This window comes from Canis lupus, chromosome 35, assembly GCF_003254725.2.
Source record: "Canis lupus dingo isolate Sandy chromosome 35, ASM325472v2, whole genome shotgun sequence".
Taxonomy (NCBI): domain Eukaryota; kingdom Metazoa; phylum Chordata; class Mammalia; order Carnivora; family Canidae; genus Canis; species Canis lupus.
This window is the reverse complement of record NC_064277.1, coordinates 26,043,093-26,060,471: the sequence shown is the minus strand read 5'-3', so window position 1 is coordinate 26,060,471 and position 17,379 is coordinate 26,043,093. Positions and strand designations below refer to the sequence as shown.

Genomic DNA, 17,379 nt, shown 5'->3' with positions numbered 1-17,379 from the left:
ATGAACCTATCATGACTGAACTACTAGCGATGTTTCAGGAGGACAGTTCAGTTTAGGGTAAAAGCCTTTTGCAGCTTCTGTCTTTAAGGCTTGTCTCTGAGATGATTATTTGGGAGGTCGTGTTGTGTTTATGGGAGCTATGGAAATCTGGGGAACACTGATTTCAAACCATGTGCAAAGCCACAGTCATAAGGAATCCTAGTCAGAGATCTTGTTCCTAGAAATTCAACTCACCTGTACCCCTTTCTGCTGATTTTTTAAGGGAACCCTTCCTCCTCCCTCCCCCCAGAAGTTCAGTAATCTGAGTTCGGGAAGACCAGGTGCCTCTAGGTTCTCAACGAGTTGGCAGTTTTTCCTTCTGCTGGGAATACTTTGCCTGGAGCACCCTCCTCCCTCTCCTTGATCTCGGCCAGTTCCTTACCTCGTGCTAGGACCTGAAACAAATTTCAGCCAGTGTATTTCTCCTGACTTGAGGTCACCTGCTAGGTCTACTAGAAAGCAAGGTCCTCGCGTACACACCCGCAGCTCCGCCCCGTGTGAAGCCCTGGCACGGGACGCACACTCCGCGCGCTCGTCCGATGAAAAGGAAAAGGCTGCCCTGGGAGGAAAACAGCGACCACGAAGGGACTCGAACCCTCAATCTTCTGATCCGGAATCAGACGCCTTATCCATTAGGCCACGCGGCCGGCTAGCGGGCGGGCTGCCGCAGTCACTAAAAAACGGTGTGCAGTGGTGGGGCGGGTCCCCCCGCGGCCTCGTCTGTGGGTGCTGCTCCCCGCAGGCCCCCGTGGGAGGTCAGCTGCGCGCACCGCGGAGGTGCCTGCAGAGCCCGGGGCCCGCGCAGAGGCCGGCCGGGTGCGGGGCGCGCGCCACACCGCAGGCGCGCAGGTGAGCGGCCGAGCTGCCACCTGCCGGGGCGACACGGGGAGGGGCGGGCGGGGCGGGCCGCTCGGTGCCCGCGCGCTCCGGAGGGCCCCGGCCAGGACGCCCTCTCCCGGGTGCCCGCGTGCCCTGGCTGGCCTGCGCCTCGATCCCCAGCAGTTTGGGGACGAGCTTCACAGTCACCAGGATGCGCGCGTACAGGACAGTGTGACTCGCCCAACCCGATCGTCCGTGGACGTGGCGGTGTTGGTCCCTTCAAATGACAGGTCGTTGGAAGCAAAGCCCCCCCCCACGCGTCTCACTCTCCCGCGGGGCCAGCCTCGCCCGCGTTTCTCCGGTTCTCGCCTGCAGTGTCTTCCCCGAGGGGTGGCGCCCAGCCCACATTCTGCCCCATCCTTCACTCGGGGACCGGGACGCGGGTAGGGGCGATGCTCTGCGGGGCCGCGCTGGGCCCGAGAGGGGCAAGGGGTGGGCGGGGGACGCGTGCCCTCCCCCAACACCCGCCTCCCCGACTCGTGCCCTGCCCTGCCCCGCCCGCCCGCCCCGACCACGCAGGACCCCGGTGCACTTTTAGGAAGGTCGTGGAGGGAGGGCGGGACAAAGTGACCCTATGTGGGTCCCCCGCTCGGTCCAGAATAAGCTTTGGGGTGACACGGGAGCCTTCCTGAGGAAATGAAGACCTGCGTGTTTCTATGCTGGGCCTGATGCACGGTGGGCAGCTGGAGAGAAATACTGTAGGCCAAAAAGTATGCAGAGTAGTAAATTGGGGGAAACTCAGCAAGTCCTGTTCCTGAGGATTCCTCTTGATTTCTCTCTTTTCCTGAGATCAGGAGGCTCCTCTCCTCTCAGCAGGGGGAGGGTCATTTCACTTGATGGTTTTCTCTCCTGTTTCAGGGGTGGGAGGAAGCTCAGAGTGACCTTCCCGCTTCTGCTTTTTCTCAGATTCCTTCCTCCAGGTTGAGACACTGTACCTGCCAAGGTGCCCTGAACCCACCATGTCCCCCGGATAAAATAGGAAAGATTTACCGCTCCCGTTCACGATGCATTGTCACCCTAAAATATTGATTTCTTCAAGGAGGGGAGGGTCCTCAGTCAACTACTCTTGGACTACAGTCACAAGGAAAGAATTTCAGTGAAATGTAAGATCTAACCCCGAATCCTCAAATCTTCAGTCTAATGCTCTGCCCACTGGACTATTTCAGTTATTAAAGACATTGTATGGATTTTTTGCATGAGGTGATCTTTTGTTAGATGGGCCTCCCAGACTGCTGGCATTGGCAGAGCCCCGGGGAGGCTGCATGGACAGGGAGGATGAATCCATCTTGTTTTTAGTGATGTAAGAGATGGCTGGGCCCACTTGCCACAAACCTCACCGAAATAAAGCTTCACGCATTCTCTCTAAATCTATTGGATCCGAACTTCTCTCTATCTCTCCCTTAGGTAGGCAAGGGGATGTTGCTTTCCACTGAAACAGGAACCTATGGTTTCAAATCTGGGAGCTTTTCTCTGAAGGGGTAATGGGGGTAAATGCTGGGGGCAGGGAGGAGGAGTGACATGGCTCAGCAAACTATACACCCGCCAGTTCTGTTAGGGCCCAAAAGGCAGAAACAAAACCCTTGACACATAATTCTAAGACAACATGCTAGGGTTTCTGATTTTATTGATAATATTTTGGTAAAGAGTGAAAATACAGACAGAAAGAACCTTAATATTCCCTAGCAAGCAAATTTAGAAATTAGAAGGTGGGCTACAGAACCAAGTTGGGAATAAGTGGTCACATTCTAGAGGACATAACAAACTTCTGAAGTCTAAACTCTTTAGTGGATTCTCTGGGATTTTCTCTATATGTATGAGGGTTTTTTGGATTGTTTTGCTTTGGTTTTATATTCTACATATAAATGAGATCATATATTTGTGTCTCTCTGATTCATTCCATTTCACGTAAAGGCCTCAGAGTCTATCCATGTTGTCAGAAATGGCAGGATTTCCTTTTCTTAATGGCTGGACTATACTCCATTCTATCCACATGCCACATTTTCTTCATCCATTCATCTGTCAATGGATACATACACTTTTTTCCTCATATCTTGGCTATTGTAAGTAATGCTGCAGTAAACATAGGGGTGCAGATATTTTTTCAAATTACTGTTTTTGCTTTCTTTGGATAAAAATCCTGAAGTGGAATTGCTGGATCATATGGTGATTCTGTTCTTAATTTTTGAGGACCGTCTATACTGTTTTACATAGTAACTGTACCAATTTGGACTTTGAATTTTTCCAAATTCCTTTGACATCGACTGAGATCATTTCATTTTTTTCTCTTTCAAGCTATTAATTCATCTTAATAATGGAATTTTTTCCTGGTGATAAATCATTCTCATGTTCCTGGAAAAATATTAGCTCAATATGCTGTTCACTTTAACATGCCAAGATTGTATTCATAGTTTTTGCAACAATACACATGAATGAGATTGGTCTTTTGATTCCTTTTCATTCAGCTTTGGAAAGTTTTGGGGTCAAGGTTACACTAGCTACTTTAAATGAATTGCAAAACTTAACTTTTTAATTTTTAAAAAATTCTTTACTTCAGTTCAGTTAACATATACTGTATTATTAGTTTCAGGGGTAAAATTTAGTGATTCATCAGTCTTATATAACACCCAGTGCTCATTCTATCACGTGCCCTCCTTCACGCCCCATCACCCAGTTACCCCATCCCCCAGCCCACTCGCTTCCGGCGACCCGACCCTTTGTTTCTTTTTTAAGATTTTATTTATTCATTCATGAGAGACACACGGGGTGGAGGGGGGCGGCAGAAACATAGGCAGAGGGAGAAGCAGGCTCCATGCAGGGAGGCCGATGTGGGACTCCATCCCAGGACTTGATCCCAGGACTCCGCACCCTGGGCCAAAGGCAGGCGCTAAACCGCTGAGACCCAGGGATCCCCTTTAGTTTGTTTCCTAGAATTAAGAGTCTCCTGTGGTTTGCCTCCCTCTCTATTTTTATCTTATTTTATTTTTCCTTCCCTTCCCCTATGAAGAAAACTTAATTTAAAACAAATATACTGCAAGACAGCTTAAATGGTATTGGCAGTGTAGATAATGTTATTTCAAAGCCTGCCATCATTTTAGGTGACCACATTGCTTTTCTTTAACCAGCTGCTCGAGGATTTCTGAAAATTGTTACTATATCCTGAATACGTTTTGGGTTCTATGCAAGATTCAAAGCTGCTCAGATCAGGCACTTGCAAACTACTGATGGAATGAGTTGAGGATAATTAGGAGCAGCTCAAGTTCCATGAAAACCAATAGTTTCAGATTTATTTTCCTTTTGGGTTACAGAATTGTCCAATAAGAAATTACACAGAGAGGAGAGAGAGAGGCAGAGACACAGGCAGAGGGAGAAGCAGGCTCCACACAGGGAGCCTGAAATGGGACTTGATTCCGGGTCTTCAGGATCACATCCTGGGCTGAAGGCAGCGCTAAACCGCTGAGCCACCCGAGCTGCCCCAATTAGAAATTATTTTAAGTTGGAGTACCTCAGCTTTGAGACTGTTCTCCTCTAGCTAGAAAAGAACAGTCAAAACTGAGGTCAGAATGCTGAGATTCAAATTGGCCCTATGGACATAGGGCCTGCTGAGTAATATTGGGCACAAGGAAGGGGTGTGCTACTAATGGTACTAGTATCGTCTTTTCCAACACAGTTAGTGGTTCCTCGGCCACAAATAATTCTTATCAGCAGGCTAGGTTAGGAAGTGGAGTTGCTGTGAGCAGGACTCAAGCTTGCAGAGGGCAGCCCTGGTAGAGTCCAAGCCGAGCACTTAGCACCTGGCTGTCACAGCACTCAATGTCTCAAGTCCTTATATAACTCTCTTAATCATAGTGTTTTGCTTCAACATCCCAATGTTTGGGGTAAATGTGTGATTTTTGAAATTTGGTGGTAGAGCAGATCCATGTCTTAAGGAACCCAAAACTTATATAATATTGGGGGCCATCTTTAAGAAAAAATACAAAACTGTGAATACAAAATTACTATGAAAGTAAATATTTATTTAGAATAAAAAATAAATTGAAACAAATTACAAATTTTAAAAAGTGGGTGAATTCCACAAACATCACAAAAAGTCAACTTACTAATAGACCTTTGTGGTTTTCCTATGTTATTTGGCTGCATTATTTTTTTATTACCTTTCCTATAACAGCAATTTTGTAATATTACTTTCTATAGTGATCTATAACTCAATCTTTCCTCTAACATGTTTGAAAACTATATTTTTAAAATATAGTTTAGAAAAAGTATTTTCTTTCTTTTTTCTTTAGCCTCACAACTGATTGTTGGCAATGCTAAGCATATTTTTCAAACTGTTGTTACATTTGGAAATGCTGGAAGATTTGTATTTTTTTAAAGATTTATTTATTTGAGAGAGATCAGGGGAGGGGCGGAGGGAGAGGAGAGAATCCCAAGCCGACTCTGCACTGAGTGGGGAGCCCTGGACGTGGGGCTCAATCTCTAGACCCTGAGGTCATGACCTGAGACAAAATCGAGGGTCAGATGCTTAACCCACTGAGCCCCCCCAGGTGCCCCTTAAGTTTTTCCATACATGAACTGCATTTCCACTCTTCCATAACATAGTAGGAAGAGAGAGTGAAAAAAAGTTGGCCAGTGAGGGAAGTATGGTTGGAAGTTTATAGAAGTCCATGGGCTCGAAGCTCCAAGTCCTCTTGCTGCATTCAAGATGGTGGCCAATCCTTGCCTTTCTGGGGTTTAAAAAGTGATTAAAGAAAACCATGTAGGTTATACAAACAAACTCTAACTCTTCAATGGACAGTCTCCTTTCAGAGAATTGAAAAATGAGGTAAAAGACAGGAAGCTTTTATAGAAGAAAGTACAAACAATAAGGAAGGGGGGGGAATTGCTGATTGGCTGGGACCACATCAACCTTATTCGGGATGAAAAAGCCCAGAGGTGGCTGGACATTTGGTAAACGATGGCCCAACTGTTCTGCAGTCCTGGCCATGCAGGTCATTCACAGGGACATGGAAATTACCTAATTTTCAGTTTGCTAACATGGCACTCCCTGGCAGGAGTGGCTCTAACTGAGCTTGGAAAGCTATTTCCACAAGTGTTTATGTGTGAAGAAGGGAATAATAGAAAAGTTATTTGAAAGAATTCCAGGATGATTTTAATTCCCTCAGTTTCTTTAGCACTTGCGAATACTCTTACAGATGCAGAAAGAGTCAAAATAAATCAAGTCAGAAATAAAAATACCTAGTTGTCTGGACAGGGATTTCTAAGAATTTCCTTCACTCTTCCCCTAACATGGAGCTGGGGTGGTGGAAGTGCAGGTGGGGTGGAATCAATACCTCCCACTTTCCTGCTTGGGTCTTTGCAAGGAGCTTTCAATGAGTGAGTTCCATGTGGGAATGGTTCTCTAAAGCTGAGGAAATTTCTCTTCCAGTAAAACAAAAAAGACACAGCAATGGAAAGTAAAGAAATTCAGAGATGATTCCAGGTAGCAACAACAAACTAATAGGAATTCTAAACAGGAAAAGAAAGACAATGGGAAGACAGAAGAAGAAGAAAGAACCAAAAGAAAGTTATCATGGCTCAGTCGCTTGAGCACCTGCCTTCAGCTTGGATTGTGATCACAGGGTTCTGGGATCCTGCCCTGCATCACACTACCTGCTCAATGGGGAGCCTGCTTCTCTCTCTTCCCTCCTCCTGCTTGTTGTGTGCTCTATCATAAATAAAATCTTTAAGAAGGAAAAGAAAAAAAAAAAAAAGAAGGAAAAAGAAAATTATCAGAGAAAAATTTAAAATATGTCCCTAGAATTAAGGGTTGTGAATTTACAGAACAAAGATGAATTAGTTAAGATCATGCTAAGTGCTGTGAAACCAAAACAACCCCCCAATATATAATGGCTTAAGGAGGAGGAAATGTATTTCTTGTACACATACAGTAGAGAATGAAGGTTCCTGATCAGTGGGGTGTTCCTTCAATCAACAGGTCAAGGACCCAGTACCTTTCAGTGTGTTGCTTACCATCTTCAATACATGGTTTCTAAGTCTGCCTGCTGATTAGGAGAGTAGATGCAGAAAGAACTTGGAGGACTGGTTAAGAAATGTCCTTATGGGGGCACCTGGGTGGCTAGTCCTTTTAAGCCACCGACTCTTGATTTTGGCTCAGGTCCTGATCTCAGTGTCCTGGAGCTACCCGCTCAGTGGAGAGTCTGTTTCTCCCTCTCCCTCTATTCCTCCCCCAACTAGTGCTTGCTGTCTCTTCTTCTCAAATAAATAAATAAATAAAATCTTTTTTTTTAAAAAAAAGGAAATGTGTTTATGATTTGGCCCTGGAAGAGCAAATAATGTCTATTTTTCATGGGCAGTCTCTTCTGCAGACATAAAAAATAAAAATCTCTAGATCTGAGGTCTCTGCAGAGGTCCAGATCTCTCCATCATAGTGCTTATCAGACACCTCCAGGAGGCCGTCCCATACGTGTCTAAAAATCCTTGTTCAAAACCAAACTTGTTTCATCTTCTGGATCCCCCCTGACCATAAACAAATAAGCAGAAATGCTACTGCTCCCAGCTTACTAGCTTGGGGAAAGATGAGGACATCCACATTAGTCAAGCTCTGTGTGTATTCCTTGAGTGCACGCTCTTGTCAAATCCATCAACACACTAAATCCTGTTCCACTTTCCGTCTCCTGTTCAGAAGATCCTATTCTTCCCGTCTCTAAAGCCTCTGCTAGTGGAGACCTTGAGCTGGTACCACGCACCAGGCCTCCTTCCCTAGAGGGCAGAACAGGGTTCCTGATCCACAAAACCCTGAACCGTTCTGCAATCCTAAGGCCACCCTGGCTCTCCCTTTAACCCCCAATTCTGCTCTTCAGAAGTGTTTCTGGCCTGCAGCTGGCATGCCAGGGCCAGTGTAAGGGGAGCCTCCAGAGCTGGGTCCGGGCTTGATGGCTGTAGGCTCGGGAGAGAGACATCTCGTGATGCCCACGGAGAGAACTCGAACCTTGGACCCTCTAAGTACAATATACCTCGATGCCTACATTTAGAAACTTCGGTTTTTTCTGGGAATCTTGTGAAGCATACGTATTTGTCCCTCTCTGCCCAAGAGTCACAACTAAACATTCCACAGGGCAAGTGAGCAGGCGGCGTCGGTGTCCCGCTGCCCCAGCGGCCTCAGCCCAGGGGTCGGGGAGCCCAGCTCCACCCCGCCCTGCCGCCCACCCACTCGGGTTGGTTTCCCTGCCCGAGACCCAGACACACCCAGACACCTAGGGTGGGTGACAGGGGAGCAGGAAGGAGCAGGTCTTCGGAGGTGAACACTTAGGACTCAGAGGGAGGGAAGGAAGCTCACAAGAAGACGGGAAGAGTCGCTGCTCGAAGAGCAGGGAAGTCTTTCTTATGTTAAAAAAAAGAAAAAAAAAAAGAACAAAGTTGTGTGCGTGGTGGCCGTCTTCCTGACTTCCGCCAGATTCTTGCGGCAGTGAATTAAGGAGCAGATGAAGAGCCGTCTTGAGTCTGTGGGGCTTGACTGTCTTCAACCGGACACAGCCCACCTGCGCAGGGATGCACTGCGGAGCGGGGCCCCGGGCCCCATCCAAGGATTTGGTCTCAAGGATGCAGGGTTCACGCGTTTGCAGCTCGAGCCTCGTTCCTTGCATCTGCGCGGGCCGCGGCCGGACAGGGGGCGCCACAGGGGTCGCTGCGCGGGGGTGGGGGCGGGGCTCCCCGGGAGGGAGGGAGGGACCTCCCGGGCGCTCAGCAGGCCCCCTCCGGCTCCCGGGCCCGGCTGCGCATCCCGCGGCAGGTGGTGACTGCTGTGCGGTCCGCGGAGGACCGGGGAGCGCAGTCGCAGGTACCGAGCTCTCCTCCCAGCTCGGCCGCAGGGCGGACTCTAGGGCGCAGGGACAGTCCCCGGATTGGTTTCCCCTGCGAAACCCTCGCGAGGAGCCATAGGAGAATTTCCGAGCGCCTTCTCAGCGCTAGGGGGTGTAGCTCAGTGGTAGAGCGCGTGCTTAGCATGCACGAGGCCCCGGGTTCAATCCCCGGCACCTCCACTTTTACTTAAGCCACTTCCAGGCCGCTCGTCGTTTCTTAAGCTTGTTTGCTGCTTGTTCCTTTTCTTGTCCTTTCCTCCTCTTGCAGGTCTTTGAACTCACACGAAGAACAAGGAGGACGAGCGCGTCTCCGCAGCAGGCCCCGGGCAGCACCCGGCAGGCGCGGGTTGCAGGCGCCTTCACCTGCTCCTGGAGGATTCCCCGACCCCGAGGATCAGCACGCACGGAGGTGCCCAGCGCACCCCAGCGGTTTCAAACATTCCGCGCTATCACCGAAGAGAAGACGCACAGAGGGTAAGAGTCGGCAAGAAAAGCAGGGGCGCAGCGCACAGGCTCCGGTCGGAGCTGTCCCGGGCCGGCCAGGGCCTGCTGGTCCTCAGCGCACGCTCCCAACCACAGGTGTGGCGCACCTTCCCCCGCGGCTCGTGCCCGCCCCCCAGCCCCTCCCTCCGCTGTTACTCTTGTGTATTCCTTTGACCCGTCGTTCCTGACCTTAATAACAGGAACTTTCAAAAATAAATAAATAAATAAAATAATTAATAATAAATAAATAAATAATAAATAATAAATAATAATTTATATATTTATATATAAAATATATACTTATATAATAAATAATAATAATAAATAATAAATAAATAAATAAAATAAAATAAAATAAAATAAAATAAAATTAAAATAAAAAAAAATAACAGGAACTTTCGTTGTTGTTGTTGTTGTTGTTTATGAATTTATTTTTTGTTGGTGTTCAATTTGCCAACATACAGAATAACACCCAGTGCTCATCCCCTCAAGTGCCCCCCTCAGTGCCCGCCACCCAGTCACCCCTACCCCCGCCCTCCTCCCCTTCCACCACCCCTAGCTCGTTTCCCAGAGTCTTTCATGTTCTGTCTCCCTTTCTGATATTTCTTACAGGAACTTTTTTTTTTTTTTTTTTTTTTATTGGTGTTCAATTTACTAACATACAGAATAACCCCCAGTGCCCGTCACCCATTCACTCCCACCCCCCGCCCTCCTCCCCTTCCACCACCCCTAGTTCGTTTCCCAGAGTTAGCAGTCTTTACGTTCTGTCTCCCTTTCTGATATTTCCCACACATTTCTTCTCCCTTCCCTTATATTCCCTTTCACTATTATTTATATTCCCCAAATGAATGAGAACATATAATGTTTGTCCTTCTCCGACTGACTTACTTCACTCAGCATAATACCCTCCAGTTCCATCCACGTTGAAGCAAATGGTGGGTATTTGTCATTTCTAATAGCTGAGTAATATTCCATTGTATACATAAACCACATCTTCTTTATCCATTCATCTTTCGTTGGACACCGAGGCTCCTTCCACAGTTTGGCTATCGTGGCCATTGCTGCTAGAAACATCGGGGTGCAGGTGTCCCGGCGTTTCATTGCATCTGAATCTTTGGGGTAAATCCCCAACAGTGCAATTGCTGGGTCGTAGGGCAGGTATATTTTTAACTGTTTGAGGAACCTCCACACAGTTTTCCAGAGTGGCTGCACCAGTTCACATTCCCACCAACAGTGTAAGAGGGTTCCCTTTTCTCCACATCCTCTCCAACATTTGTTGTTTCCTGCCTTGTTAATGTTCCCCATTCTCACTGGTGTGAGGTGGTATCTCATTGTAGTTTTGATTTGTATTTCCCTGATGGCAAGTGATGCAGAGCATTTTCTCATGTGCATGTTGGCCATGTCTATGTCTTCCTCTGTGAGATTTCTCTTCATGTCTTTTGCCCATTTCATGATTGGATTGTTTGTTTCTTTGGTGTTGAGTTTAAGAAGTTCTTTATAGATCTTGGAAACTAGCCCTTTATCTGATATGTCATTTGCAAATATCTTCTCCCATTCTCTTACAGGAACTTTTAAAACGTAAAGTAAGCTTCGGATCTAGATAAAAGTTCTTTGTTGTGTTACATAAATTCTCTCATTATCTGAGTGACTTGAAGGAGCACCTGCTTGGCTAATTTTGAAAGATACATCGAGGAGAGAAATCTGAAAATAATAATGATATTTCATTATTCATATTTCATTATGATAATGATACAACCCCCATTCTCCTTTCTTACTGCTCCATCCCACATTTTGAAGGGCTTTGTACCTGCGTGTATGAACATCTCAAGATATACACTTCCAAGCTGCAACACGCTCCTGGCAGAGCCAGTCCAGGGCCAGCTCCAAGGCCGAGGAGCACGAATGGTCTGCCCTCGGAAGGATGGCCCCAGGAAAGAGGCCTGATGCATGCTCTGGAAGAAGGGACCAGCAGGCTGCTTAGGCAGCGAATTCTGGGAACCCCAGTAAATACAGTGTGGACTCCATATCCACAGGAAGATAGGTGGCTACGAGAGGCCCCAGGGCACATGCACCTCTTGCCAGGGGTAAACATGGTACTGAGTGGATGCTCCAGAGTTTAAGGGGATATTTGTGTTTTACCATTCATTTCCAATGTAGTTCTGAGGTTAACCCAACAGGCTGTCTTTTCCAAAATCCCCAGCTTCCTGACTCTTCTATGCGTGTGTCTGGTAGTGTCTCTTTTGGAAATACATCTTGCCCCTCCTGGACACAGGACTATATACTTGACATTGGATTGTGACAATACTTGCAAAATTAGAAGGTTATGTAGGGGAGGAAAAAGATTTCCTCAACTCTCTTAGGGTTCCTGGCTGGGTCTGAACATCAAAACGACAAAGATAGATTAACAGGAAAAAAACATGGACATTTATTTAATAGAAGTTTTACATGACACTGTGACATGAGAGCCTTCCCAAGGAAATGAAGGCACAAAGAAACAGACCTGAGTATTTTATGCTAGGTTTGGTGCAAAGGGGGCAGTCATGGAGGAATATGAGGTAATTGTAGTAAATTGGGGGAAACTTAGCAAGGCTTGTGTTTTAGGAGTCTTTTTGGCATCCCATTGACTTTCGAAGGAATGACTCTCCTTTCCATCATAGGGAGGGCATCTCTGACAGGTCCCCTTTTATGACCTGTTTCAGGGAGGAAGGGCGATAGGGGAGATCAGAGTGACCTTTCTGCTTTTGCCATTTTCTCAGATTCCTTCAGCTTCAAAAATTTAATATGCCCAAGAATGACATGTTAGAATAGCATGTCCTGAACTCCATCAGTAACAGAGTAGAATCTGCCAGAGGGAGAAATCAATCGAAATTGTACACAGTTTTCTAATGATGTTCTGTGGTAAGGGTTTGTAGGATTCTGTGGCATAGATCATATTATCTTAGGACTCTTAAATCAATTAAACAAGGAGTCCAGCAGATGGAGGAGGCTCTAATGCCCATGTAAGCAGATTAAAACGGAGCCTCAATATGCTTCAAGGAAACAGAAACAATAAAAACAATCCATCGCAAACAGCCAATGTAGCTTTATAGGCAAATAACCGCCTTTCTTTCTTTCTTTTTTTTTTTTTTTTAAATAACCGCCTTTCTTTACTTCTGCACCTTCTCTGTCAAGTCTCTCCCCGGACCCTGTGTCAGCGGAGCACTCCCAACCACTTCCAGGGGGTTGCTCGCTGATCTGAATCCATTTTTGCTCAAATAACTCTTAAAAATTTTCATATGCCTCAATTTATCTCTAAATAGGACTAAAGGGGGCAGCCCAGGTGGCTCAGCGACTTAGCGCCGCCTTTGGCTCAGGGCGTGATCCTGGAGCCCTGGGCTCGGCTGGTCCCGTGTCAGGCATGGAGCCTGCTTCTCTCTCTGCCTGTGTCTCTCTGTGCCTCTCTCTCTCTTTCTTTCTCTGTGTCTCTCATGAATAAATAAATAAAATCTTTAAAATAAAAATAATAAATAGAACTAAAGGTAGAATTTTAGGATAAAGTTCTTCTGGAGAGTGGAAAATGTGATTTAAAAAACCATAAATTTAATTTGAGCTACTTTCTCAGTTTTGAGAATGAGGACAATGAAATGTATGTTTTAATGGGAGGATCTTAAGAATTTCATTAGAGCTTTAGTTTTGTTTTGTTTTTGATAGGGGGTTTATGATAAATAGAAAAGATTCAGTCATCCAGAGCTTCTTGGGTAAACTTTTCCTAACAATAACTGGAAAGTTTGGAGGAATTTGTCCTTGCCATTTTGAGCAATTTCGTGTAAGACTCATTAGAGTTCTGGAGAATGACGCAGGCGCCCCCGCAAGGGCATAAGATGGCCAAAGTCACATGGAGAAACTGTTTTTACAATCCCGGGAGTAATTGTCCAGGGCATTTTCTTTAGCTTCAAAAGGTCTAACTTTGGAATAGGTTTCAACATTCAGAATTGAGCTTTTCTCAGATGTTGAGTTTCCTCTAATCATTCATTTTTTTTCCAGTTTTTAAAAGTAGGCCCATGCTCAGTGTGGACCCCAAACTCAGGGCTTGAACTCACGACCCCAATACCGAGGTCTCAAATCTGCAACTCAACCACGCAGGTGCACCTTCAATTTCTAATTAAGGTCTTCAGACAGTTAAAAATGTCTGTGTTTCTTCCATTGTGGTGAGCGTAGCGTCACGTACAGTTGTCAAATCACTTGTACACCTGAAACTACTGTGATATTATGTCTCAACTCTATGTCAATTGAAAAAAATCCCTGTGTATCCATATAGCATTTCAAAATCACAGTCTAAAGTCACCTGTACTCAGTACAGATGTTCACCCTTAAACTTTTAGCAGGTTATCCCACTCACGTTAGAACTATGGGTCCTGTCATCTCAGTAGATGTTGGCAAAGGGATAGGTAGCTTCCTTTACTGAATGTAAAGAAGTTACAGCACCTCCAACACAAAAGTATACCTTGAATTTTTAAAGATAATGAACCATCAACACATCACAGTTGTTTAGGGGGAGTATCAGTCAGCACACAGCAGTCAAGATGCATCCTGCCTTTCGGTGATAAAGAGATCAGTGAGGCTGGCTAGTATCCTCTTATTATTAGTACATAACTCTGGTTCCCTCTGTCTCCTTCACCAGCTTGTAAATACACTCATGCCTGACCTCATAGACCTTTGCCTCTGAAAAGCGAGGCAGTCAGCACAGGCAACATGCCCCTTCTAGCATGGATCCTAAGAGGATTCTGTTTTAGAGCTTCCACTTTGACATATTCTTGATCATATGTTCCGTGTCTTTTCATAGCTGACAAAAACTGGTGAATCAGAGGAAGATTTTTCTGTCTCACTACTTCCCTCCTCTCCTCTGAACTGTGTTTTACTGGTACTAAGCTTTCCTTTGGGAAGACATGTACACCATCCTGGCACTAAAGAGAAGCAGGTACTACAGCCTAAGGACAACTGCTCAGGCGAGCCAACGCACCAACCTAAGACAAGTAGTCAGTTCTAAATGATGAGGACAGCCAAGTCAGAGGAATCTAGTGCCAAAAAATCTTGGTTTTTTTTTTTTTAAGATTTAATTTTTTTTTATTTTAAAACTTCTTTATTTAGATTCAATTTAGTTAACATATAGTCTATTATTAGTTTCAGGGATAGAGTTTAGGAATTCATCAGTTCCATGTAACACCCAGTGCTCATCACATCACATCCCCTACTTCATGCCCATCCCTCAGTGACCCCATCCCCCTACCCCCACTCCTCTCCAGCAACCCTCAGTTTGTTTCCTATGATTAAGAGTCTCTCATGGTTTGTCTCCCTCTCTGATTTCCTCGTTTTATTTTTCCCTTTCTTCCTCTATGTTCATCTGCTTTGTTTCCTAAATTATACATGCGAGTGAGATCATATGGTATTTGTCTTTCTCTGACTTATTTCTCTCAGCATACTACTCAACATTCCATCCACGTTGTAGCAAATGGCAAGATCTCATTCTTTCTGATGGCTCAGTAATATTCATATATATATCACATCTTCTTTATCCATTCATCTATTGATGGACATCTGGGCTCTTTCCATAGTTTGGCTACTGTGGACATTGCTGCTATAAACACTGGGGTGCAGATGTCCCTTCTAATCACTATGTTTGTATTATTTTTTAAAGTAATCTCCATCTGCAATGTGGGGCTCGAACGTAGGACCCCAAGATCAAAAGTCAACTGCTCTGCTGACTGAACCTAGTGTGTTAAAGCAGCTCCTCTCCTACTTTAAGCCATGCTTCAGGCCACTTAGTCTAAAGAGGAACACGTGAGTTTTATTTTTTTTATTTTTTATTTTTTTGAACACGTGAGTTTTAAATCAGAATCTCCTTTTAGTGGTTTACCAGAAAACAGAAAGGCAACAAAACTTTTGCCACCTCTGAATTTTTTTTTTCCTTTTTGGTTGAAACAGTTGCATAGAACCAAGTATATAGAATCAATGATTTTCTCTTCCTCAACCAAATTATTTCCAACACATTCCGGATTTTCAGTTAAGGCCCGGAGACATGGAGGCTCCAACCCAGTGAAAGAGGCCCTTGGATTTCTGTCCTCTATATTATCAAAGTCTCTTATCTGCTCCATATAGTTATTTTATTTTCTATAACCACACAGGTTCAATGTAAAGTGGAATAGGAGGGGTGTTTAGAAAACATGAGGATTATGACACCAAAAAACAGGACAGCTGAGGAGTGTCCATCAATTCTTATTTTATTGAGTGCTTTCAGCATGTTTGTGTTAGTTTATTAGGGCTACCGCCACAAATTACCACAAACTGGATGGCTTAAAACAACACAGATTTATTCTCTCAGCGTTCTTTAGGCCAGAAGTCCAAAATCAAGGTGTCATCAGGGTTATCTTCCTTCTGAGTCTCTAGAGAAGACTCCTTCTTTGCCTCATCTTAGTTTCTGGAGGCTTCTGGCACTCTTCTATGTCGTCTCTCCTGCATTGTGTAAGGCCTCCTTCTCCCTGTGTATCTCTGTATCTGCACATTCCTCTTATAAGGACATCAATCAGTGGATTTAGGGCTCACCATGCCCTAGGGCTCAGCATGCCAACATGCTCCCCTCCTAACTAGTTGCATCTACAAAGACCCTATTTCAAAATAAGGTCACAGTTTCAGGTTGCAAGTAGATGTGAAGTATTGGACACTATTGAACACACTACAGTATTAAATATATGTTGATTTTTGTCAAGTGCTTTTCTGAACCTATAGAGATAATTGTATATGTTTTTTTCTCCTCTCCTCTATCAACAAGATGGTCTATATTAATGTTGTTCAAGATAAGCCAGAACTGGGTAGGAGCTAAAGCAGGAAAACCAGATTTCATATGGGAATATTGTAATAGGGGGAAAGAGGCCTCAGTATAGAACTGGGTCCAATTCCACATATAATATTTGGTAAGTGGGAATTTATAGCCAAGAGTGGGGTAGGGGTCCATTAGTGGAAATCACTAAGAGGAAACATCAGGGTTAGGGGGGTGAATTCTGGCTATTGGACCTATGAGGATTCTTGCTGGAAATGGGCCAAGGTGATCATACATCCCTAGGGGAGTGCAGAGGATGAGGAACTCAGTTAGATATTGAGGGTGATCAGATATGAAGGGTGGAGGGATCCAGCTAGCCCAGCTAAGGATTTTTGCTAAAGCTGAATGGTGCAGAGATGAAAACGGAAGCCTAAAGGTCCAAGCCTATTTGAAAAGGAGGGCTGGAGGGTGGAGAAGGGAATCTTTGTTGATGTCTTTCTTAATAATGAGAGATCTCTGCATTTCTGGAGTAAACCCCAGTTGGATATCCTGTATTAAATGAAATATTTTTAATTATTGGTGCAAACTGAAAAAGCCTGTAAATGTTAGACTCACTTTATCTAACAAATAGGAAGATTTTTGGTCAGTCACCTTGAGCCGGGCAAGCGCCGTGATCGGATTAGGAGCCGCGGGGCTGTGGGAGTGCAGACTGGGAAAATGCAGACCACCGGGGCATTACTCATTCCTACGGCTCTGATTGGCTGCTGTACCAGGGATCTAATCAGGCCTTTGCCTCCTTCTTGAGTAGGCCAGAGATCCCATCTAAACAGCCATCCTGCAGCAGCTCCCCACTCCAGGTGGCCCGACAGGAGTTCCAGACCAGTGTTGTCTCCTGGGACATTGACACAGCAGCCAAGTTTATTGGCGCTGGGGCTGCCACAGTTGGTGTGGCTGGTTCAGGGGCTGGTATTGGGACGGTGTTTGGCAGCTTGATCATTGGCTATGCCAGGAACCCATCTCTCAAGCAGCAGCTCTTCTCCTATGCCATTCTGGGCTTTGCCCTGTCTGAGGCCATGGGGCTCTTCTGTTTGATAGTCGCCTTCCTCATCTTCTTTGCCATGTGAGGCTCCATAGGGTCACCTACCCGTCTCTGCTGCTTCAACTTCAGGCCATGCCTGGTGCTGGAGTGTGTTAAGCTTTATCATTAAACACAACGTTTCTCTTTAAAAAAAAAAAAAAAAAAAGGAAGATTTTCTTCGTTTTCTATGCTTTAAATAATCTAAATAGCATCATGATTTTCTGATGTTTAACAGTTTGGTAGAATTTGCT

At 45.3% G+C, this 17,379-nt stretch overlaps 2 non-coding genes and 1 pseudogene across 2 annotated transcripts; 2 read left to right on the top strand and 1 right to left on the bottom strand.

The window, feature by feature from the left end:
- Positions 1-613: 613 nt before the first annotated feature.
- On the bottom strand, positions 614-686 carry TRNAR-CCG (transfer RNA arginine (anticodon CCG)). The gene has a single exon. It is a non-coding gene; the product is annotated as a tRNA-Arg (tRNA).
- Positions 687-8,882: 8,196 nt separating this feature from the next.
- On the top strand, positions 8,883-8,954 carry TRNAA-AGC (transfer RNA alanine (anticodon AGC)). Its single transcript has one exon. It is a non-coding gene; the product is annotated as a tRNA-Ala (tRNA).
- Positions 8,955-16,698: 7,744 nt separating this feature from the next.
- On the top strand, positions 16,699-17,260 carry LOC112674453 (ATP synthase F(0) complex subunit C1, mitochondrial-like; annotated as a pseudogene).
- Positions 17,261-17,379: the final 119 nt, after the last annotated feature.